This window comes from Sorex fumeus, unplaced genomic scaffold, assembly GCF_029834395.1.
Source record: "Sorex fumeus unplaced genomic scaffold, SorFum_2.1 ptg000115l, whole genome shotgun sequence".
Classification (NCBI taxonomy): Eukaryota; Metazoa; Chordata; class Mammalia; order Eulipotyphla; family Soricidae; genus Sorex; species Sorex fumeus.
The window spans coordinates 19267081-19292990 of NW_026606172.1; positions in this window are offsets into that span (position 1 = coordinate 19267081).

A 25910-nucleotide genomic window follows, 5' to 3' on the forward strand; every position below is an offset into this window, starting at 1 on the left:
AAATGTGGAACCAATGTTTTGAAGAGTCTATAAAACACTATTTTATTCTAGAGCCTCCCCACCAAAAATTCACAAGTCAAATATAGCAGTGCTATATTAAAAAGTATTGAATATATTTTTATATAAATTATTTATTTTTATAAAATACTCATTAGCTTATATGTATTATTTGATTAAACTTTTTCAAAAATAACTTAATTTGACCTGATTTTACAGATGTGTTGAAGCAAGTTAAAATGACCTTAGATGAGGAGCTGATTGTATGTAAGAATTCTTGTTAAAGTTCTTTTTGTTTGTAAATGTCCTTTTGAATGAATGTGTTTGTCTCCCTGGGGTAGATACTCAGAACTAGAATTGCTGAGTCCTGTTCAAGTTTACTGAGAAATCTCCATACTGTTTTCCATATATGTTGAATTAGACAGGAACAAAAGAAAAAGGTTCTTTTTGTTTCTGGTGCTGCACTTGGCAGTATTCAATACTTACTCTTGGCTCTGAGCTCAGGGATCACACTTGGAGGTGTTCAGGGAATCATCTGTGCCTGAGGATCAAACCCAGAGAGGCTAAGTGCAAAACAAATACTTTAACCCCTGTGCTATTTTTCTGGTTCCAAAGTTCAGACATAATTTTATTTAATATGAATTTATCTATGGCATGAGTTAATGTACTATTGAAAACATCATAGTGGAAATCTTTATCTTTTTTAACATTCACCTACACACTATTTTCTAATTTCCTCGTTAAATCTGTATTTGTAGATCAATTATAGCCTTTATATCACTAACAAGTTTTCTTTGCATCAGTCTGTCTCAAAAACAAAGCTGTTTGAATCAACTTTAAAGATTAGATGTAAAATAGACAGAAAGCCATAGAACATGTTAGGCACAAAATTTTCTTTAAACATTTAGCTTTTATATCAAGAAGGCATATAGTTTATTTTTCTGATAATCCAATTTACCTTGATAACAATTATGTTTATTCTATTATCCCTTGATTCTAAAACTTTTTCATATGTCTAATATGTGATAGATAATTATTTCTAAGTGACTTTCTGATATTTTCTGAAAATTGTAAGACACTCTTAAAGTGTGTCTCTAACACAAATATTTGTTATTTGTGTTATTTGTTATTTGTTCCACCCAGATCCTCCATCTTCCAGTAAGCAGGGGTCACACCCACCATAAAACCCAGCTCCCGGAAGCATCTTATCTCTTTCTTAACTTTGGACAACCTGGCAGGCTACCGAATGTAACCTGCCCACACGGCAGAGTCTGGCAAACTCCACGTGGCGTACCCAATATGCCAAATACCAGTAACATTGATGGGTCTCATTCTCCTAACTCTGAAAGGGCCTTGAATATGGCACTTTAAAATCTCAGGGCTAGGGTGAAGGAGACCTTACTGGTGCCTGCTCGAGGCAATCGACGAACAACAGGATGATCGTGATTGTGATTTTTTTTAACTAAAATGAAAGCCAGGAGTCAAATAAATTTTGCTTCTAAACCTGCTTGACTTTCTGGATAAGAATAAAAATTTGGAGGGAAAAAAGTTATGAATGGGGCACTTGAACTGCACATTACTGGCACACTATCACATATTTTCTATCTAATCTTAATTACTATAAGGGGGTTATAAGAAAATCTCTAGGTGTAGGCGGATTATAAGCACAGACAAAGTGATAATAAATAACAAGCATGTGATTATGTTATTTATTATTCTTGTTACTTGAAGTCATAAATTTTACTGTGCTATATATAAAAGGATTTCTGGTCCCTGTTTTCTAATAATAGGTAAGATTTTATTATCCAAATTGACTGCACCCAAAGCACTGTGCACATGAGCTTATAATTTGTTAATTAATCTGAGAGTCTTCTTCAGGGGCAAGTAAAATGTTACTCTTTGGGAATTCAAACATTATTAATAGCTTATCTCTGCTCAATGGTTCACTGTCAAGTGTGAGAAGAAAAGAGCTTCAATGAGCTTCCCTCATAAGAGAAACCCGGGTAGTTGAAGCTCTATATACTTTAAATCTAAAATATGTCTATTTTATAAATGGTGTTCTATGAACTGTCGCACTTTAATCTAGAATTGCATATAGTTTTGGATTCTACATTCCTCACATAATAGATGTAGGCATGTGGCAGAGGGTTTCGTAGTTTCAAGTAAAGTTAAGAAGAGTGTTGGGGCTGGAGTACAGCTAATAGGGCACTTGCCTAGAAGAATCCGAGATTCTTTTTTTCCTTTTTGCTTTTGGGCCACATCTAGCAGTAATCAGGAGTTACTGCTGACTCTGAGCTTACTCCTGGCAGGGCTTGAAGGACTATGCCTGATGCAGAAGCCCAGTCCTGGGTTTGAAATAGTCAAGGCTAGTTCTTTTGCTGCTATATTATCTATCTCCCCACAATCCAAGTTTGTTAAGCTAAGTTTTGCAATTATCATAAGATCGATTCTAAGCCCAACTTAAATTCTCATAGATATTCAACTTAGTAGATGCTTTGGTAAATATGTATATGTATTATATATCTTTGAATACTTATTTAATAAGGTGATACTTGTAGTTGAAAAAAATCACTAAATATATTTATTTTATACTTCTGAAAACACTAAACAAATTAACAATTTTAAAAAGCCGTACTTCACCATTCCATTGACCTTACTGGCCTTACAAGCATAATTTAAACAATGGAAAACTTTCTTCCCTATGTCATATAATCTTTGACTCTTTTCTCTTTCAAATAGTAACTTAATGTCACTGTCACTGTCCTCCCGTTGTTCATCAATTTTTGTTCGAGTAGGCCTAGTAACATCTCCATTGTGACACTAGTTACTGTGTTTGCATATTGAATACATCACAGGTAGTTTGCCAGGCTTTGCAGTGCCAGCGAGACACTCTAGTAGCTTGCTGGGCTCTCCGAGACGGGAGGAGGAATCAAACCTGGGTCAGCCACGTGCAAGGCAAATGCCCTACTGGCTAGTAATTTACAGTTTTGAAAATCAAATAATACAAAATATTTACATTTAAACAGGGTTCAAGTGACATCTGTATGTCAGATATTTAGTGATAAGATTTTTGGTAGATTTTTGATAATTTTATAGTTTCAACATTTTTGATTGTTGGAAGAATCAACAGTTTCTGTTTTATAAGTAGCTTTCTGACCTTTAAATAACATAATATAACATTTTATACTAGAAAATTCAATTAAATTTAGATTAACTGAGCTAGTCTCTCTTGTTAAGTATACCTTTTTCTCTTTACCTTTCTTCCTTCTTATCTTCTAATCTCTTAAATTCTTTTCACATTGACACTGTTAATTTTTATTGTTGTTAAAATAGTGTTAATGTTCATGATTCTGATACACAAAGCGACTTTACCGTCACTGCCACCAAAATGCCTAAGATCCCTGCACCACTATTTTTGTTACACTTTTTTTTTTATCAAAGTAAAGATAAAGTATAGATCCAATGAGAAAAAAAGTTAAAGCTACATAGAAATCCATAAACTCAAAAACTCCATTATGAGCTTTTGTAGAACTCAAAATCAACTATAATTTTTCAGACACTTTTTTAGGAGTAGTTTTTCTGAATCTTAAAAAATACAAAGTTAGACCAAACACGCACTCTTTTAAAAGAGAAAATATTCATTCTTTTACATGAGCTATGGAAGGGGAGGTGGGGCACTTGTATTTATAATTAACTATTTTTGGCTACATTAGTGTCTGAGCATTTTATTCTCTGAAGTAAACTTCCATCCAATTGTTGAAATCCAGTCTAGCGTTACATGTTCGCATATGTGGTATGTATATGTATAGAGATGCCCTAATGCTAACATGGCCAAAATAAATAACCCTCAAGGCTTTGTGCCTACCAATGGATATTGTCTATTGTATTTACTATAGTAATTTCCCCTCTTTCATTCTTTTTCTTAGCTATGTAATAGAATCCTTATTATTTCCAATAAGTTGTTCTTTCTGTTTTAACTGAAAAGAAACTCATTCCTTAATTATATATTTATTGTTTTGTTTTTGGACCACATCCACTGTACTCAGGGTTTGTTCCTGACTGTGCTCAGGGATTATTCCGGTGATGTGTAGGGTAACATATGGCGTGCTGGGGATTTACTTGGGTTGCCGCATGAAGGCAAATGCCCTATCTGCTGTATTATCACTCTAGCTCCTATTATATATATATGTATATATGTATATATGTATATAGGCATACACATGTATATATGTATACACATATATTCGCATATATACATATATACATGCATACACATATATGTGTGTATGAACATATTTTAATTTTTTATTGAATCACCATGAGATAGTTACAAAGCTTTCATGATTGAGTTTCAATCATACAATGTGCCAATACTCATCCTTCCACCTATTTATATTTCCCACCACCAATGTCCCCAGTATCCCTTCCACCACCGAAAATCTATATATATTTAAAGGACCATATCCATCTTCCTATATATCTTCCATTGCATTAATAATTATAATAATATAAGGCAGGTAAAGGCAGGTAAAGGCCCTCCCATTGATCGTCGATTTGCTCGAGCAGGCCCAGTAACGTCTCCATTGGAGACTTAGGGCGTTCACCTTACAAGCGGCCAACATGGCCAACCCGAGTTCGATTCCTCTGCCCTTCTTGGAGAGCCCGGCAAGCTACCGAGAGTATTCAATATGTCAATATAATAATATAATTTACATAAATCATGATATCATATAACATTGCTTAATATTTAAAATCATAAATATTTCTACTTCCCTAGTTAACTTTTCTAGTTGCTATTTCTATTACTATGCACAGATATATCATGCCACATAGATATCAAATAAAGAGAGAGATACATTACATATGTGAAGGCAGGTTTATTTCTAGTTTGAACAGTTTGAAAATGAGTTCTTTAGAGATGGGAATCTTTTGATAAGGGAGCACTGTAGCATTGTCCTCCCATTATTCATCTATTTGCTCAAGCAGGCACCAGTAATGTTCCCATTGTGAGACGTGTTGTTACTGTTTTTGGCATATCAAATAGGTCATGGGTAACTTGCCAGACCCTGCGCTGCAGTTGGGATACTCTCAGTAGCTTGCTGGGATCTCCGAGAGGGCCAGAGGAATCGAGAACTCAGGTTGGCCCTGTGCAAGGCAAACGCCCTACTCGCTGTGCTATCGCTCCAGTCTGTGTAATGTGAGGGTTATCTGCCTGCGACATGTCACTCCATTGATCGCCAGGGTTTTGAGTCAGCTGATTTGGCTGGCTAGGTGGTGGCCCCTTCCTCCCTCACCGCTCCATGTGCATTCCTCCTGAAGCTGCATGCTTGGTCGAAGAGGACAGCCTTCCCGGAATAGAAATGGACTGGTCCTTGGTCGAGGGCATGTGAGTAGCTGTGCTCCCCTGCTAGAACCTCCCATTTGATATGGGCTAAGAAGATAAATTTTACAGATGGGATAAGTGCTTTCTCTTCTCTTTGATTTTGTTTATGCTTAATGACTAGGGCTAGTCATATATTCATCTGGCATGAATAAAAGGTTTTAAAACTATACGTGATAATGCTGGAAATTCTCACTGGAGTCACACTATTGCCAAGTCCAGGATGCTAAGTTGAGGCTGATTCTACGCTGAGTCTATGTTTTTGGGGCGAGGGACACCTGGTGGAGTTTAACGGTCTGTATTACTTATTGCTGGCCATCCCGTGTGCATTCAAAGACAGCTTTAATTCAAGTTTGTGGAATTTAAGCCCAAGTCACCTCTCTGAACTGAATTCCAATCAAAACACATTGTCAACTTCTAGGTAATCTTTTGCTAGTTTTTGTTCAGGTGTCCTAGTCTAATGGAATCATTTATAGACTGTGTTAGATAAAAGTTGTTCCCTAACCTACTAACTGGCCTTTGACCTTAGAAAAAATAATCACTTCTATCAACCTGACCCCCTTTTGCTTTTATCTTTCTATTTTTTTTTTTTTAATTCACACTAGTAGTGTTCAGGTTTTACTTCTGGAACTGTACTCAGAGGTCATAACTGGTTCTGATTGGGATTCCATTTACTGCTGCCAGGGAACCACCTTGGCTAAGCTGCATGCAAGGCAAACTTCTATTTTTAATTTAATTTAATTTTAATTTATTACATATAATGTTCTAACACCAATCCCACCACTGTTAAACCTTCCCACCACCACATTTCCAATATTTCCACCCTTACTCCAAAGTCTGCTCCCAAAGCCGGACTTAACTAATTTATTTTATATTGCTTGTTATAAATAATCCACTAATAATGATCCAAAAATTTTCCATAGAGGAAAGTGTGTGAACATTGTTGTACTTCACTCTGTAGCGATTAAGCCCTTGGATATGAGATTACTTATATAAGGAATCCTCCAGAACTCAATCACCACCATACTCATGAACATGTTGTTATTGGTTGAGCTTTGTGCGATTATAAATATATATACATAAATGTGTATAATATGTAGATTATAAATATATATACATAAATATGTATATATGTGTGTATTCTTATTTTTTCCTGAGATTGGTTGCCTTCTAGTTTATACCCCATCAAATGTGGTGTGCTAGTCTTGGTACATCAGTGTTGTAGAGTATGAGATATCACATGGCTACAATTATGGCTGCTCGCTCCAGGAATTATAAAATTTTAAATACAGTGCTTTTGCTGAGGTTAATTTAATTTTTTTTAACTTGATGGTACCTTTGATCTCTGGAGGCATTTCTGGTGTGTGTTGCTCTCTGTTGCTCTCTTTCAAGAGATTTATTTGTGAGTGTCTGAATCATGGTGGTTAATGAGCTCATAATGGCACCAGGGACAGTTCCTGGATGTGACTGCCAGGCTACTGAAACCATAGGGAGAACGGGGAAGGTCGTCCATCCCGATTCCTTGAGAGCCTGAAGATTTCTGTCACAAGTCCCACAATGGGTTTTTCAGCAGATTCACTCATGGATGAGACTCGCACAAGCTGGTGGAGATTGGTTATAAGTATGGTGGTGATTGAACTCTGGAGTTTTATGGCTGCTGGGGCTCTGTTGGGGTGGGGATGGTGGGGACTGACCCACCCACCTCTGGTTTCCCCCTGGAAGAGACAGAAGGCAAACTTCTTAGACCCTCCACTATCTCTCTGGCCCAAGATTCATTTTTATGAAGACAAAAAAAAAATTCTATTTGTTTGGTATAGCAGAGAAATGTTGTAAATAAATTTAAAATAAAAATCTGAAAATATAAAGATCTATAAAAATTTAAAGATTTCTCCTTTAGTTTTTCTGTTCATTCCCATTCTCTGAAGAAGAGGGTATTGTTATTCATTTTGTCTCCATTTCCTTCTACTCATACTGAAAAATCACATTTATATTACAACGTTTTAGGAAACTGCATGATTTCTGAGAATACGTTTATTTTGTCTGCTCCCCTCCTTTTGTGGTTTGCCTATCCTTTGTTAAAACCATAAAAATAATCCACTACACTGATACCTCTCTTTTATTCTGTAACGAATTTTTATTCATGTGTAGCTTGTACTTGGAACATTATCATTCTACTCTTAGCTTAAATATGTCCTGAGTTATGCTCCACTTTACCAATTTCTCCCAACTCCTTTATGTCATCAATCACCTTCCTCCTTTGTTTGGTTTATGGTACTTTTTATGACCCGAAATTACCTTCTGGTTTATTTGCTTGTCTATTATATGTCTCCTCAGTCAATAAGATTTTATTAGTTCATTGTATGTCAGTCAGTGCCACAGGAAGGAGGGATAGCAACATATGTAGTGAACAATATGTGTGCCCTCTTAACTATAGGCAGTTGTAAATATCGTAAATATTGAAAAGCTATTTATGCACATAAATGCCAAAAAGGAAAAAAGTATACATGTTAAAAATATGATAAAAAAACAAGAAGAGGTTAAAGAGGGAAGATTATGATGTCCTTTTGTATCAGACATTTATGGTAGGGTATCCTGATTGATTAGGTTCTGGATAGGCAAAAGCCAGCTGGAATTATAGGAGGATGATTTGCAGGTAAAAAAGTGTTGGAAGCAAATGATACCAAATGTGTTCTGCGGCAGAGCTGTGCTGATATGATCAAGGTCAAATTAAGAGCCACATGAGATTGGGGGAGGGGGTGAGAAGGCAACTGGAATAGAGAAGGGATTACTAAGAAAATAATGGTTGGAGGAATCATTCGGGATGGGAGATGTGTGCCGAAAGTAGATAAAGGACCAAACATGATAACCTCTCAGTATCTGCATTATAAACCATAATGCTCCAAAGTGAGAGAGAGAGTATGGGGAATATTGTCTGCCATGGAGGCAGTGAGTGGGAGGGTGGGTAAGGGTGTGTATACCGGGGATATTGGTGGTGGGGAATGTGCACTGGTGGGGGGACGGGTGTTTGATCATTGTGTGATTGTAACTCAAACATGAAAGCTTGTAACTATATCTTATGATGATTCAATAAAATAAAAAAAATAAAAAATAAAATCAATTTAAGAGACCAGTGGGACTGGAAGCCAATGAGTCAGGCAATCTCAAGAGACTACAAAGCTAAAGGATGTCTCAAAGCATTATCATGCTGGATTTGAGATTTTAGTCCGAGGAAAATGATGATTCTTGAAAATTTTGGTTTGATGGATGATATCATGAGGCTTAGGTAACTGTCTCTGTATTTGATGTGGTGAAAGGATATCAGCTGGGAAAGAGGAAAGGAGAAAGAACTTGTGATAAACTAGAACTTGTTCCCAATAGTTCCCATGAAGCCATTGACAATACTCCCGAGACTAGTGGCTACATCACTTGAAATTTGCCTCAGTGGGAGTGTTTTTTAATCATAAAATCTGTAAAAGATAGAGATTTATCTTCCTTTGTGCCTTCTTTCCTTCTTTCCTCCTTTGTTACTATTATGCATAAATATTTATTATTTGCAATAAAATTATTGTAGAACAAGTAATTAGTTAAAAATTTAGATATTATTCATTCTAGAAAACATTTCCATAAATAGTATACTTCAAATCTCCACAAGTTTTGTCTAGTTTGTAAATTAAAGGGAAATGAATGTATTTAGACCATACCTACAGGAACATTTAAAAGTAAATTACATGTACTAAGATAATTGTGGGTTTTTATCTTTTCTATTTTATTTCTTACTAGGAGTATGAAAAATCTGACCTGATGTTTATATTTTGTTTTACTTAACATTTGTAAATATATTAGTAATTCATTTTTAATGGTTTATATTCTGTTCTCAGTATTTCTGTCATTCACTTCAATAATAAATGGATCAAAAACCATCTGCTGATATTTAAGCCCAGATATTTGCATACATGTCTATGTACAATTTATATTTCATAGTTATAAACAAAATTAAACTATATTTTGTTAAAATAAAATCTCTCCATATTCATGGGTCGAAAAGGAGATTGACTATTCTTCATTTTTGGTTTTCAGATATTTTTCCAATTATAGATGAACTAAATCAATAAAGAAAAACTCTTTCTATATTCTACATGAATATTCTGTTTGAAAAACTAACCTGGCCCAATAGTCATTTTGTTAATATTTATTTATTTTTGTGGCTGGAGTGGTGGTATATCAGGTAGGGCATTTGCTTTGTATGCTATTAACCAGGGGTCTGTCTCTGGCATCCCATATAGTCAGTGATTCCTGAGTTCAGATCTAGGAGTAACCCTTGAGTAACAACAAACATAATCCCAAAACAAAACAAAACAAAACAAAAAACTGTAGATTCTAACAGTTGAACTATAGGGTTTTTTTTTTTTTTTTTTTTTTTTTTGGTTTTTGGGTCACACCCGGCGATGCTCAGGGGTTACTCCTGGCTCTGCACTTAGGAATTACTCCTGGCGGTGCTTGGGGGACCATACGGAATGCTGGAAATCGAACCTGGGTTGGCCACGTTCGACCGCTTGCAAGGTAAAGGCCATATCTGCTGTGCTATCGCTCCAGCCCCTTACACAGTTGAACTATAAACTGTAGCACCTCATGAGTAAGAAAATGCTTTCCAAGATTTTCACCTCATTTCAAACTTTTTTAGTTACTGTTGTACATAAATAGTATCTTGATACCTGTGATAGCAAACAAGATTGACAGCAAAATTTTTATAGAATAAATATGGTTTATTTAATATTAGTTCTAAAGCATTTGAAATTATTGCAAAAAATGTTTATATTGAAAATACTATTTTATGATTATAAGCATTAGTATAATATTTTTGAGTAAACTTGTTAAAAAATTACCATTCAACTTCTCTTTGTTCCTTTAAGAACTTTTGATTTCTTTTTAAAAATTTTGTCTTTTGAAGGGGTTGGGACACCATACCTGGTAGTGCTCAGGCTTACTCCTGTTTTTGTGCTCAAGGATCACTCCCGGTGGGCGAAAGGGACCATGTAATTGCCAGTATGATTGTGTGCCAAGCAAGCACTCAATGCACTGTACTATTGCTTGAACCCTAAGAACTTTTTATAGTTACAAATATTGAATTATTTTTTGTTTTTCGTATGTTCCTCCATATTATAATCACTTGTCCCCAAAATATGACATTTTGTAAATAATAATCAAAATATAGTTTAGCATCAGTATCATTTACATAAGCTTAAATTTTGTCACATTTATGTTTTTATATATTTTGACTCCTATGACTTAAAATTTTTGAAAGTTGCATACTTCTAAAACAGACTACCAATTATTTAGTTTTACTGCATAATTGGTACTATTAATTTCATGTGATGATTTTAGGGCACCATAAGGATCACTATTTCTATTATAAGGAAGTTGGTTTCATCTTACAGAATTTCAAGAGATAATTTAAATTTTTTAATATCACCCATTAATGAGGCTGTTGGTTTTAAGATTTTTTAACAAATGCAAAAGGAACACTTTTGAAATTATTGGTTTATGAAACTTCTGGATCAGCTTAATGTAGAAATTGTGATAGAAATTTTCCCCTTTATTTGATTAACATATTACCTTAAATATACATGGGTTCTCTTTTTTCTTTTGCGTTTGCTTTTTTCTTAGTGAGGTATTTCATTAATCTAATTTCTTAACCAAGTTGTTGAAATTTTTAATGATGCTCATATTGATATATTTCTTTTCCTTTCAGGTTATCAACAATGGACATGTCATTGTGAAAGGAAGACAATGGAGTAACAGTAAGTCTTACATGACATTTAAAAAATCAATTTTAACTTGTCATACCATAGTGGATGATTTACTTCCCATTTTAATTTTGTATGGAAATGTAGTAGATAAAATATAAGTAGAACTCTTAGGTCTAAATATAATTTTATCAGAAGCCAAAATTTTTTAAAAAAGAACTCTGCTAGTCAATAAAATACTTGGATTTATCAACCTGCTATATATTCCTATTTTTGAGAAAAGTCAACAAAAATATTTCATTTTAATTCAATATCCTCTTTTCACTGAAACAGACTTTCTTTCTACTGTAAATGCTTGTAATACAATAATCTCTATTAAAAGGAATATATATTATTTTTGGGGCCAAAAATAATTAACTTCTCTTCTGGTTTTACACTTTAATCAGATAATAGTTCTCCTTTTTGGTACAGTAGATGAGACTTTTGCCCTGCACACATGAGATCCTGAACACAGACAGACCCAGGAGTAAGCCCTGACTACTGCAGAGAATAGTCTAAAACAAACAAATAAACAAAGTAAAAAAGTGGTACTACTAGTACTATCAATTAAGATGAACTTTTTCTCCGTATAGTATTTTCATAGTCACTGTTTGCAATGCTCATATCTAATATATATTATATATGACATATACAACATATATTCCCATATTATATCTATATACCTGTATCTACACATATGCCTATATCATATGTACATAATATATAATATCATATACCTAATATATAATTCTAATATATCTAATATGTATATTAGATATATATTAGTCAAATATGCAAACTATATAAATTTATATTTAGGTATATTTAAACTTTATAGATATATAAACTATATATAAATTTTCTATATAAATATATATAAACTTTGTTGCTTTGTTGCTTTAATTTATGAGTATTAATATACCTCATATTAATGATAAATTATTTTAATCAGACTTATATTTTCTTCTGAAATGGACATAAATACATGTAGTGGACAGAAAGAAATATTTTGCCTTGCTCATTACTTATCAGAAATATTTAAAATATCTTTTTTGGACTAATGAATAATCATTACTTTAATAAAAACAATTTTAATTAAGTAGCTTTACTTGCTCTCCCGACAGTAACATGTATCTGATATGTATGTCTTTTTAATTATAACATTACTTAGCCAATATCACTGATAAAAATACATTTAATGAACATTGCCTTGGGAGTAAAACACTTTATAATAACTGCTAGTTCAAATATAAATACATATGCACACATAGAAACATAACTTCCAAAAGATTATATGGGTAGATAAAGATAATATTTATTTTACAAATATATAATTATGAATTACATAGACATAGTACTGCACTATATAGCACTGTCCTCCCATTGTTCATCGATTTGCTCCAGCAGTCACCAGTAACATCTTAATTGTGAGACTTGTTGTTTCTGTTTTTGGCATATCGAATACGTCAGGAGTAGCTTGCCAGGCTTTGCTGTGCTTGCATGAAACTGTCGGTAGTTTGCCAGTTTCTCCAAGAGGGGTGGAGGAATCGAACCCGGGTTGGCCCAGGTTGGCTGCGAGCAAGGCAAGCACCTACCCACTGTGCTGTCACTCCATCCCTACATAGAAGTAAATATTTTAAAATAATTTATGCATATATAAAATGTACCAGTACATAAATATAAATAATGTATAGGTAATTATAAAAGCACTATGTTGCAATCTTCACATAAAATTTTCTATGAAATAAGCATTAGTAACCCTTTCCACCTCTTAATTTTATTTCTTTCCTGTGGTAGCCCGTGCCAAAACCTGCTATGTCCCTAATTTAGTTGCATGAACTCTCCAAACTCAAATCCCCACATATTCATCTTTATGTCTGTTTTTAGGAAGTAGTACTTTAATAGGTATTATTTAATTTATGAACATAATAGCTTCCCTTTAATAACTATTCCTTCAGGTTAATATTCATGATATTCCATACTATGATATACTGACTTTAAGATACACTAACAAACTGTTGTCTGAGATCTTCATTATTTTCCTCTGCTAGTTAAATTAGAAGACATCGAATTGACTTAAATAGCAAGTTTAGTGATATTTTAATTTCTGATAATTATTCAAAAGTCATTCCAATGCCTATGCTAGATCAGTATATCAAATTTCGCAAAATGAATTGTTTGTAATATACAATAAATCTTTTAATATTATCCACTGCCAACAATATCTTATCTGGATAGCTAAGTATATTCTGCTTTTTATATGATGTAATGCTTGCATTGTTTAGATAATACATTTCATAAGGAAACAATCACATTAGAAACCATTTGTTTCAGTAAAAGTTAATGAGTTATTTTATTAACCCTTCATCAGTGGTTTAAAACATTCAGGGTTCTCTTCAGATTAAGTTTAGATATAGGATGAAAGCAAAAATAAGTTAAGACATAATACTAGGTTTAAACGTTCTTAATTCCAGAAAATAAAAATGGTGTATCTTATTTGAGAGTAAATGATACTACTTAATGGAGACATTATTTGATGCTTTGTCTAGAAGTGCATGTCATCAGATAACTATTTTTTAGGTACTGTGTGTATTATAAAGTCATCGTTAAAGATATTAAAGTCATGTATTCCTTAATAACAATTAACCATTTTGGAAAGTTCTAAATTAGGAGATCCCTACATCCAAGAACACTATAGAGTGTTCCTATACAAACCCCAATGATATTGTGTACTACATAGTTGGCTTTAAGTAAAGACCACTTTTACATATGTATTAATCATTAGCCAAAACTGTTACATGACAGATGACTTTATATACTGAGGATGCTTTTATGTTTGGGTCTATTATAATAGACATACTGTTATTAAGTCTACTTTACTGACAGGTTCATCAGATCTGTAAGTAAAATGTATCCCTATAAATTTTACCCAGAATTTTTTATTTTACAAAATTTAAATCTCAACATAATGTTATGGCGAGATTAGACTGTGCTTTTAAGAAGTTTTTCAGCGTCTCTCTCTACGGCCTACTTATATATGTTTGTGCGAAAATGTGTCCACATTAACATGTGTGTTTTCAGCATTGACCCTGGATTTGGAATTAACATTCTGAGTCAGGCAGATTCAGCCCAGTTGAAAGGTGACAAGAAAATTGACCAAAATGTTTCAATTCACTGGATCAATATGTGTTGAGTGCTTCATGTGAACTAGATAATCTTCTAAATGGTGGTTTTATGTAGGGAGCATGGTTTCTTTTTAGCATGGAACTTACATTGGCATGTTGGGGAAAAAAGAAAGAAGGGCATAACACCAACAGTCAAGCAAGTGAATTATAGATTGCTTTTAAGGGCGCCAGGTAATATTAATTAAAATATTGGGTGAGAGGTTAAGAAGAGGGCATCTTCTGTTTTATGATTTTTTTTGAGTTGTTAGTATCGGAGAAAAAAACCCACGAAGACTCACCGAGGGAGGGAACATTCAGTTGAAAAGAGGGGACACTCTAGTTTTTTTGAGCACACCCAAAGGAGTGTGGCAAGATCATGGAAGCCCTGTTGACCTGAAAAGTCCTGGAATCTTTTTTTCTAAGTCAACAGGGAGGCCACCCTTGAAGCCTTTTGATCAGGGCTGTTCATTGATTTACATTTTTAAGAGCGGTGTTTTGCTATGTAAAGTGTTGCCTGAGAGAAAAGTGGGAAATCAGTTAAGTGCCATGATAGTACTTCAGAAGAGTGGACTTGTATCCACGGGTGCTTTGAAACAAAATTATTTGAATAAAACGGTATTTAGTTTTTGTGACTTATTTAAGCCTCCAGGAGAGTAGAAAGTGAGTAGAATCTTTAAAACATTCTTTATTTTAGGCTCTGTGATTTATGATATCCTGAAGTCTTATGCATATAAAGTTGTCACATCTCACCTTCCACCAGAAGGCCAACACCCTCAAATCCCCTCTTCTCCCCACCATGCTAAGCTCAGATATGAAGGCCAGTTCATAGGTTCTGTTGCATTTGACCATTCCTGTTTCACATATATATATATATATATATATATATACATATATATATGTGTGTGTGTATACACACATATGTATATATATTTCTTTATTTCTCTATCTGTTCCACTTCTTTGATGAACACCTATGTGTAGAATCTTTACACCAATATCGATATATCGCAAATTTGACATAAACACATTTTATCCCTTGAACTTTATCATCATCATTAGCATTATTGAAATATCATGGGGATAATAAAAAATGATAGAGCATTAAAATATTTTTATAATCATGACCTTCTCCTTGCTAAAGACCAACAAGATGGATGTGGACTGTATACTACATAGAGCTCTTTAAGATTGTGTTTAATATCCCATGCTTTATTCATTTTGAAGTTGCTTAGGTTATATTTAAAGCCTAATTTTTTAGATAATAGCTACAATATTACCTAGTCATGGTATGTACATTTACCTTTAAACATGTATGTCATAATCAAAATTTCTCTACTAATTATATAAAATTCGATAGTATTGTAAAGCTAAAATAATAAATATATAAATAAATGTTGACGTCCCCAGGGAAAAAAAGATATCTTTGAAAGAAGCATTAAGAACATTAGAATTATAGTCTATCAATTGACTATGAGATATATTTTATGTAAGAGGAAGGGTATTTTCATTAAAGGAGAAAATCAGGATAAAAAATGAACTGTAATAGTGAACTAATGACAAGTATAGTTGTAATAAAATGTATTCCTGAGCAGTTGGAATATTGTAAATGTAGGAGGCACTTTACTTTTTATTTTTCTAGTAATAGAATCACAATTGCACCTTCTACTTTGATTCCTGGATGTGAATACCATCTGGAGTACAGAACTCTTATGTTAGAATTCTTAATTTTATCAGGCTTCCATGCTCTGTGGACATTTAGTCACATAAAAATGCCACATGTAGTTTATCTGAGAAGTGATACTAATATCTCTTTGATTATTTTCTGGCACCAGATAGTGAACTGAGTTAGTTTCAAATGACTCCAGCCCCAGTCACCAAGTTACTCAGTCTTAAAGTCCATGTGGTTTAAATTTCACTTCCTGTAGAACAATGAATATATGTACACATGCTCTTAATATGCCCTATCTGAGCTTTTTATCTATAGAATTATTAAAATGAGTGCTGTAGCACTCTCCTCTGTTTGTTCATCAATTTCCTTGAGTGGGTACCAGTAAAGTCTCCATTGTGAGACTTATTGTTACCACTTTTGGCATATTGAATACGCCACAGAGATCTTGTCAGGCTCTGCTATGCGGGTGGTATACTCTTGGTAGCTTTCTGGTCTCTCCGAGAGAGATGGAGAAACTGAACCTGGGTCATCCACGTGCAAGGCAAATGCCCTACCCGCTTCGCTGTGCTATTGCTCCAGCCCATACTGATAATGCATATCCCAGCGTATTTATTCAAAATTTTAAAAAAATCAACTTTTCTTCATACTGGGTAATATTTAGTTATGACTCTTTATCTAATGTTTCATATTAGTTGTCAATGCTTAGTCCAACTAGTTAATATATGGTACACACATAATGGTACACAGAGCCAGGCATCATATTAAGAGCCATGCATTTTATTAATTGTACTCTTTGAAGCCATGACTAGCATGGGGAAGGATATATATTAAAAGTATTCCAATATTTTCACACTCTGCTTTCACTTATTGGTTATTTATTTATTTTGAGATTGGTTTCAAATGAAGTATTTATATGTTACACAAGTAACCTTTATGTAATTGTCTAATAAACTTCTCACACTGTGGCTTTGCCATTAAGGGACATATGACTGTGTAACTTGTCATTGTTAGTTTGAGTGTGGTGCTGAAAGAATGAGATCACTGGCACCCAATCTGAACAGGCAAAAGGGAGGAAGTAGAATAGGAGAGGAATACAGAGAGAAGGCGAAGGCCTCACTACACCTCCTTGCTATGCCATGGACTGTCAGATATAGCCCATATTGTACTGTGTGTAAATTTAGCACTGAAGTATGAGTACATTTTAGGCTATATAATTCTGAAATGTTACCAACTAAACTATTCTGTGCAACTGAATAAATTTAAAAACATTTACTGCCTTCATCAAACTAAAGAAGAAACCCTAGAATGGTATTCAATTTCATCTTTGCCTCAGCAATTTGAAATAAAAAATTTAACTAGTTTTAATCTTCATTGCATGATTACAAGTAGTTGCCTAAAACCAAGCTTACACCTCAATGAGACCACACTCTCCCGAAACAGTCTATAAATGAGCCCTTCTAAGTGTGATTCACTGACTGGAATCTTCAAAAGCTTTCAGATGTTAGGGTGGGTGGAACAATACAGCAGGAAGGCCTTTGACCTGCATGTGTCTTACCTGGGTTCGATCCTGGCAACCTATATTGTCCCCAGGCTACCAGGAGTAAGTCCTGAGCATCATCAGGAATGGCCCAAAATTTAAAAAATAATAATTCTAATGTAAACCATAAAAGTTAAGTAAAATTATGGGCTCAATTTGGAAAATTTTATAAAAATTAAAAAAAATTGTCTATTGATTCAAATAATTAAAATTAATGTCTTGATACTTTTTTTTCATTGTATACTCTGGGAATTTATTGGGAAAAAATTATGCCGTGTTAACATAGAAGAACAATTAATGGTTTCAACTCAAGGATAAAGGCATAACATCAAGTGTTACTCCGTATATTTTAAATATTTTTTTATTTTTTATTTATTTTTTAAAATTTATTTATTGAATCACCGTGAGGACAGTTACAAAGCTTTCAGGTTTAAGTCTTGGTCATACAATGATTAAATACCTATCCCTGTGTATATTTTCCACCACCAAAACCCCCAATATATCCCCCCATGCCACCCCTCCCCGTGCCTATGAGGCAGATGATTTCCACTTAACTCTCTCTCTACTTTGATTACATTCATTATTTTGACATAAGATGTACCATTATTATTTGAAATTTTGCCCAAAGGTCAAACCTGCTGAAAAGGCATCATGAAATAATTTGTTTTATATTGCTGGTTATGAAACCATATGATGTCATGTGATTTCGGATTTCTGATATTTTACTAATTAAGTCTGGAGGCATTTCTGCCAAAAGTCAAATAGTTCCAAGATTAGTTTGTGTGCCTCTATGTCCATGGCCACACTGGAAAGCCACTCGTGGGGTGCAACTCGGGGTCTCAGCAGTGCAAAAGGACGTGCCGGTTCCGCCCCCCATCCCATGAGGTCACAGTTGCCCCGTCACCACCGTCTCATACCTGGTGTCCAAGAAGCTCTGAGGTGGCGGCCACCATGCTGCCGGTGAGGGGGTGGATGGCGGAAGAGACAGACACCCTTTCCCTCCCTGGGGGTGCACGGTGCCGTAGCTTAATGTGTAGTCCATTCACGTTTCTTCCAGAAGCTGCTGGGTTCCGAATTAGGTCTGTGTGCCTCTGGGCCCATTGCCGTGCTGGAGAGCCGCTCATTGGGGGCCTCTCTTGATACTTTTTTTAAAAAATATTTTTATTGTCCATGAAAATTATGGGTAAAATTTGTTGCTTTTTTAAATCCTAGTTCATTTCACACAGGCTTGGTAACACTTGCATGGATCATTATAGAACAAATTTGATCGATAATAAAATGCATTATATTTTTACTCCCTTGACCATTAAAAGCACAATGAGATTGTGTAATAATATCTGTGAGGAACTAATATTTTGACTAATAAAATTAACTATTCATTTTATGTAATTGTTAAATATTTATAAGGAAATTTCCAAATGCAAAAATTCATATTTAAAACCTAAATAGAATTTCAATTAGTCAAATCCCATTATCATTATACTAGGAACTTATTTTCTCTTATTATTTCCTAAAATATATTCGATGATATTCTCATTGGATGATCATGTAAGTTTATTTTAAAACATATAATGGGTAAGAATTTAATAAATGATGTAATTTCACATGAGAAATGTTGATTTTTTTCATATAGAAATCATATCATGTGGTCTGTGATAGAAGGAAAAAAAGAAAAATATTAAAATTGGAATATTAAATATTTGAGAATCATGTTAAAATGATCTTTTTCATAATCAATCATCTATTTGATAACTTTAGTGAAAATTAGTCATCATAGCTAATTTTTATAGTTACGGTTGTATGATAAGCAAAGACAGTCTATAAAAACATGCAAAAGGCAAATTAAGCAAATGCATCAGTAATGGGGTGCTCTATTATTTGTCACTACATCTTTGCTTCCTGTATTTAAAGCTAACAACTCACAAACCCCTAACACACACAAAGGGTTATTGTTTGCTGTGCATGTGACAAGCAGGCAATTGCTTTGTAAACGCTATTATTAAGTTGTCGTTACTGCCATCTAGTGGGAAGAAATAATCCATGACACTTAAATATTAAAATTGTTGGACTTGAAGGGAAAGCTAGCATTTGTGTGTAGGCAAAGTAACCTAGTGATCTAGAACTTAAAAGATGCGATTTCATTTTGATTGACACTAATAGAAATCTACTCACTTGAAAGGTAAAGAGATCCATGCTGAGCAAGAATGGTGAGAGGGGATGCATGCATCTGTATGAATCACTTTGGAACCAAAATTAAAGAAAAATTATTTCTCACTGAGCTGAGTAAGGTTACCTTAAAAGGGATTTGGAGGGCATTCTTACTATGTGTGCATTTATTTTCTCCTTGTTTGGAATGAAAATTAGTGTTTTTCATGTTGTTTAAATAATTCAATATAAAGAAAGTTTGTATCAATTCTTAAACTTTGAGTTTCATAGAATGACCCAGAGACTGTTACAAAACAGGTTTGGGGTAAGAAAAGAGATCTTACAATGCTAATATCTGTCTACTGATGTTAATTTAATATTAAAGATCAGGTCATAATTGGAGTAATGCTAACCTTTAGGAAGATTATCTGGCACTGAAGAGATAGTACATCACGGTAGGGTTCTTGCCTTGCACACAGCCCACTCAGGTTCAATCCCTGGTAATACCACATATGGTCCCCTGAGTGCCATCTGTAGAAAATAGTTCATTTAAAGACTGGTAGAGACAAACTGCTAACTTTATTTTTTTTCTTTTTTACTGTTTCCTATGGTAAGCTTGGACACTTTTAGGCTTCAGTTTCATAATCTGGGGAGTAAAATGAAACTCATATAGTGACAATCTGTGGTTATTAAGATGTGTAAATAACCTATAAAATCTTAAAATGGGCTACATGAAATTTCTGTTTTTAGAGATTAAGAGCAAGCATCCACTATTTTATATATTTTAAATCACAGTCACCACCATCCTGTTGTTTGTCAATTGCCTCAAGCAGGCCCCAGTAACGTCTTCTTTGTTCTATCCCTGAGATTTTTTTAAATGTGCCATATTAAAAGCTCTTCCAGGTTTAGGAGAATGAGACCCATCATTGTTACTGGTATTTGGCATATTGGGTACGCCACAGGGAGTTTGCCAGACTCTGCTGTGTGGGCAGGTTACATTAGATAGCCTGCCATTTTGTCCAAAGTAAGAATGAGATATTTTAAATAAAATATAAAATTATTTAGCATAATATCTAGCACCTTGTGTCCAGAAATGTTAGTATCACCAAGTATCACTGAGTATGTTTGTGGATGTTTATGACATACTCATATCCAAAAACTTTTTTCCAATTAAGATATAGTGGTGAAATGACCTTAAAATAATCTTGATATAAATATGTGAAAGGTATTATCTTGAGGTTTTATTGATTAATAAAATTTTTTAAAAATGGCATTTTTTTAAGAAATCCAGTAAGGTATGGGAAATGCATAGCATCAGAATAGATAAATATTAGGATTATCTACATTTGAATTTTTGAATTATATGGAACTATGCCTAGAATAAAAAGTAATGCTTCTAGTTCACAGAAAAAGTTTAGATTAAGGTATTAACATTTACCATATATCTCCTGCCCTCACCATGCATAACCTCCTCCCATTATAAGTACTCTCTACCAAACTTAAACATTTCTTATAATTGATGAGTGTACATTTATCATAAACTTCATTGTAAGCAGAAAGTCCACTTTTCTGTAGGGTTTATTCTTGGTGTGTACTGTATGGGTTGTGACCACTCTAAACCAACATGTATCCACAATTATTTCATTTTGTAGATTAATTTTCACTGTTCCCAAATTCTGAGGCTGGAGCGATAGTACAGCGGTAGGGCGTTTGCCTTGCGCATGGCCAGCCCGGGCGAGCCAGGTTCGATTCCTCCACCCCTCTCAGAGAGACCAGCAAGCTACTGACAGTATCTTGCCTGCACGGCAGAGCCTGGCAAGCTACCTGTGACATATTTGATATGCCAAAAACAGGAACAACAAGTCTCACAATGGAGATGTTACTGGGCCCGCTCGAGCAAATCGATGAACAATGGGAGGACAGAGACAGTGCTACAGTGCTCCCAAATCCTGTTCTGTAGTTCCACCTCTCCTTTAACCTTTGCCAATCTTTGTAGTCCTTTTACTATCTCCTTAGTTTAACCTTTGTCTATAATGTATTATGATTTGAGTTGTGCGAAATGGAACCTTAGAAATTTGTTTCATATATATGTATGCATTTCATATATGTGTATGCATTTCATATTCATACATATATGTATGTATTTCATATATAATGTATGCATTTATCTATTCTCTATGTATTTTGTGTCTTTAAAGCATAATTTCAATCTTTGAGGGTACCACAGCTTATTTATGTAATGTGTTTTATTGAGCACCTACTTCATACATGCAGTGTCATTCACATTAACTGTTAGAACATAGAAGGAAAACTACTTAGTAATTAATATTTTTATAAAATATGTTTTGAAATGATATGAAGCAATATTCTCACATATTGTTTTCCTGGTAATTGCACACAAACTATCTGTATATGGTCTAGTATATGGTGAGTATAATCTTAAAAGATGGTTGTTGCGTTTAGGTCATAGGGCTTCTTAGAACATTCTAAAGAAATATGAGGAGATAAGCTTGGCAATGCTGGGATCTAAGACCAAGCTGAGTTATGGAATGTAGATGATATAGAAATGGACCCTGCTCAGAATTGAACAGATCTTAAGAAATTCCCCAACGCGCTTAGACAAAAGTATCAAGAATAAAAAAATATGAATTATCAGAAAGTGCCACATATCTGTGAACTAATGGTGAAATAATGAGAGAAATGACATAGGTGATAAATATTTTGAAAAGTATTTGACACACATTTATAATTAATGTACAAATTACATTAGTATAGCTATATTAATAATAATTCTATTTTTTAGCATCAGAGAGTTTATTATACAATCCCTATGTTAAAATACAGTATACTTTACAATAGGACATGGTTGTCAAGTGTGGTAATATAGGGCAGTGTATATATCACTTGTCCCAAAAGTAAGTTCTATAGAAATCGATGTAATAGGAAGAATAATTATGATTCTAGGGAGCTGGAATTCTATGGTAATAATAGAAACCATCTAGACAAGTATTTTACACTTTAGTTTTATCTTTCCACAGAACCATGAGATAACTTGGTCTTATCAGAAACAGAGCCTGTTTCGTGGCTAAAGTCCAGACTGGCTGATACAGAATCCAGTCACGTACTGTTGTGGATTTTGGCAATTTATTTAACACTATGTGTTTCTGTTTTCTCATGCACGGGAGGAAATAATAATAATATTTATTTTATAGAATTGTGAAGGATAGATGTGACAAAATATGTGTGGGGGGTGCTGTTGTTGGTGGGGTGTATAAATTAGTTAGAAGTAACGAAAGAAATGTATTGCTGTTCATTGTTTTGTGTGTGGTCAAGAAATTAATGCTTGCATTATTGGGTTTTAGATCCCTGTCATATAAACCGTGAATGGGTCAAGCGAAACTTGCTTCCTCCTGAATCTGAGTTCTTAACCACTTTGATACCACAAATTTAAAGCAGGAAAAGAATGAGCTAACGATAAGAATTTTCATCATGAGTGATAGGATCATTATGAAATATGGGGAAATTATGAAAGTTATTTTTTGTTGTTGCTGTTACTATTTCTGAAAGGAGGAAAGGACTTAATACTGGAATTCATATCACAGTATTCAAGGTGAAACATATAACTGTTAAAAACCCTGGATGAGAATTCAGGGTTGAATTAGAGTGGCGGTTGAGATTAGGGAGATATATCTGGTAGAATTAACAGTGCTCAGAGAATAGATAAGATTGGCGAGGTGATTTTGGGGAGGAGAAAGTGGTGGTATTGGTGTGATACTACAGCAGTTAAAGCACTTTTTGCCTTGCATTGTGGTTTGAATCCCCATCACCACATATGGTCCTCTGAGCACTGTGAGGAGTGTCCCTGAGTCCAGAGTCACACTGAGCACGGCTGTGACTGGCAAAAAATCAACCAACCATACAAACCAATGAGTTGGCAGAAAGTTAATGCTTAAAAAATTTGAAAAATGAAAAAGAACAACAAGGTTTGAAGTTATTGCTAACTAACCTTGGAGAGGAGAAGTTATGGAAGTTCTAGAGGTAAAGGTGTTAAGAGCCCAACTAGGGACATAGTGTCCTGTTAACATAAAAGCTGAAGTCTGAGAAGTTCAGCAAGATAGACTGTGACCTCCCGACTCTGATGGTAGTGAAGAAAAGCATTTTCAGTCTGTTAATTCTGAAATTGTTGATGTGATGCAGTCTTGGAGTGTGGTATATTTTGGGTCAGTGAAGGAAGGGCAGGAAGATGAAGATGGTGTTACAGATAAAACTATATTTGAATAAAGCAACATACCAAGCATCCATTTGATTTTTAGTCCATTCTTGGCCTTTTGTATGTTTTTCTGTGTTTATCTTGAGCATTGTCTGGGCCATCTGAAATTATAAGATGAAGATCAGTCTTATGATGTATTTTATATATTAAAAATATGTTGTTCTAGGTGTTGCTTATATTCTTTTATTTTAATCATGCTCTCTTGAAAATACTAAGGTTATAGAAAAAGAACAGAGGACTTTAAAACCCACATGTTTACAATACTATTGTCATGTGACTCTATTTAAATTGATAGAAATGAAATAAAATGCAAAATTACGTTTCTGATTTGTAGTTTTTGCTTCCAATGTCCAAAATAAATACACACTGTTGATTATTGTATCAGATGGTGAAAAATTTAAAAATAATTCCACAATTCTTAAGAGTTCTATTAGACATTATTGCTTTAGAATACATATAACTTAAAGTTTATGTAATTTTCTACCACTCTGGTAGTCATAAGACTGATTTTTGCATTTGAAGAATTTTAAACTTAAGTAAATAGCAATAGCAAAATATAATCAGCAACATTTTCCCCTTTGGGCTCTTTATTCTAATAATTCTTGTAATCTGAGATCAAATTTATCTTTTGCTAGTTTCATACATAAAAGTTCAATTATAAAGGACTTTTTCTCTTTTAAATTATAAAGCCATCTAGTAATAAATTTATCAGTCTACCAAAAGCTTTTAAAGTATGAATCTAATTTCCAAGTTAAATAACATCTCAAATAAAATAAGTAAATGAACATAATATTATTACAAATTATTAATTGGACAATCACAACTTTTAATCAAGTAATTACTTTTGATTATTTCTGAGAATAAAAGAAAAATGTCCCATATTAATGTTTCAGTTAATATTGATTAACTGAACTTCTATAAGATAAATGTGATTTTCCTTTTAAATAAACATTGATGTGTACTTAGGAGAAATAAATCCAACCTGTCAAATGACATTTTAAAATGATATTACTAACAGATATTTCATTGTAACTATGATGTTTAAGTTATTATTCCATTGAAGTCATGCTATTTGCTGATAATTACCTCTTGGCCCTGCAAATATTCAAAATTATTAATTTATTATTAATAAATTAATGTTAATAATATTTTAATTAATAAAATTTCATTAATACAACATATTGTTAGAATGATGAATGATGGTTTTCATAATTTTTGCTTATATAACTTTTGTTAATGTAAAGGCTCAATGTTTTTCATGCATCGTTAGGAAGTTTAGAAGCAGTGAAACACATCTCTTCTACAAGGATCTCATTTGATTTTTAAGGATCTGATTTTTAACTTTCATAGTTTTAGCAAAAACAGAAGGTCTTCCCTGGATGTGTTCTACGTGGTATTTTTTTGTTTCTTAGGTGTTTTCAAATATTATCTATCAAAAAGTCCTTATTGCTTTCTGTTTATCAAAACATCAGGATATGTATCTTTCCTGGAATCTTCTACTTTAAGTATCAGTTTCTAACTGGGACAAGGGCTGGAGCGATAGCACAGCGGGTAGGGCGTTCGCCTTACAAGCGGCCAACATGGCCGACCCGAGTTCGATTCCTCCGCCCCTCTCGGAGAGCCCGGTTAAGCTACCGAGAGTATTCGATATGCCAGACACAGTAACAACAAAGTCTCCAATGGAGACGTTACTGGGCCCGCTCGAGCAAATCGACGATCAACGGGAGGGCCTTTACCTTTACCTTACCTTCTAACTGGGAAAATTTGATTTTCTCTTAGTAGTTTTAAAAATTTAGTCACTGTGAATTGCAGAGTTACTCATGTTTGCATTTCAGGCATGCAATGCTCCAGCACCAACCCCTTCATCAGTGTCTACTTCCCTCCACCAATGTTCCAATCCTGCACACTCCTCACCTCACCGCCCCCTGAATCCTGCTCTCCAGCTTTCATGGCAGGCACTTTTTTT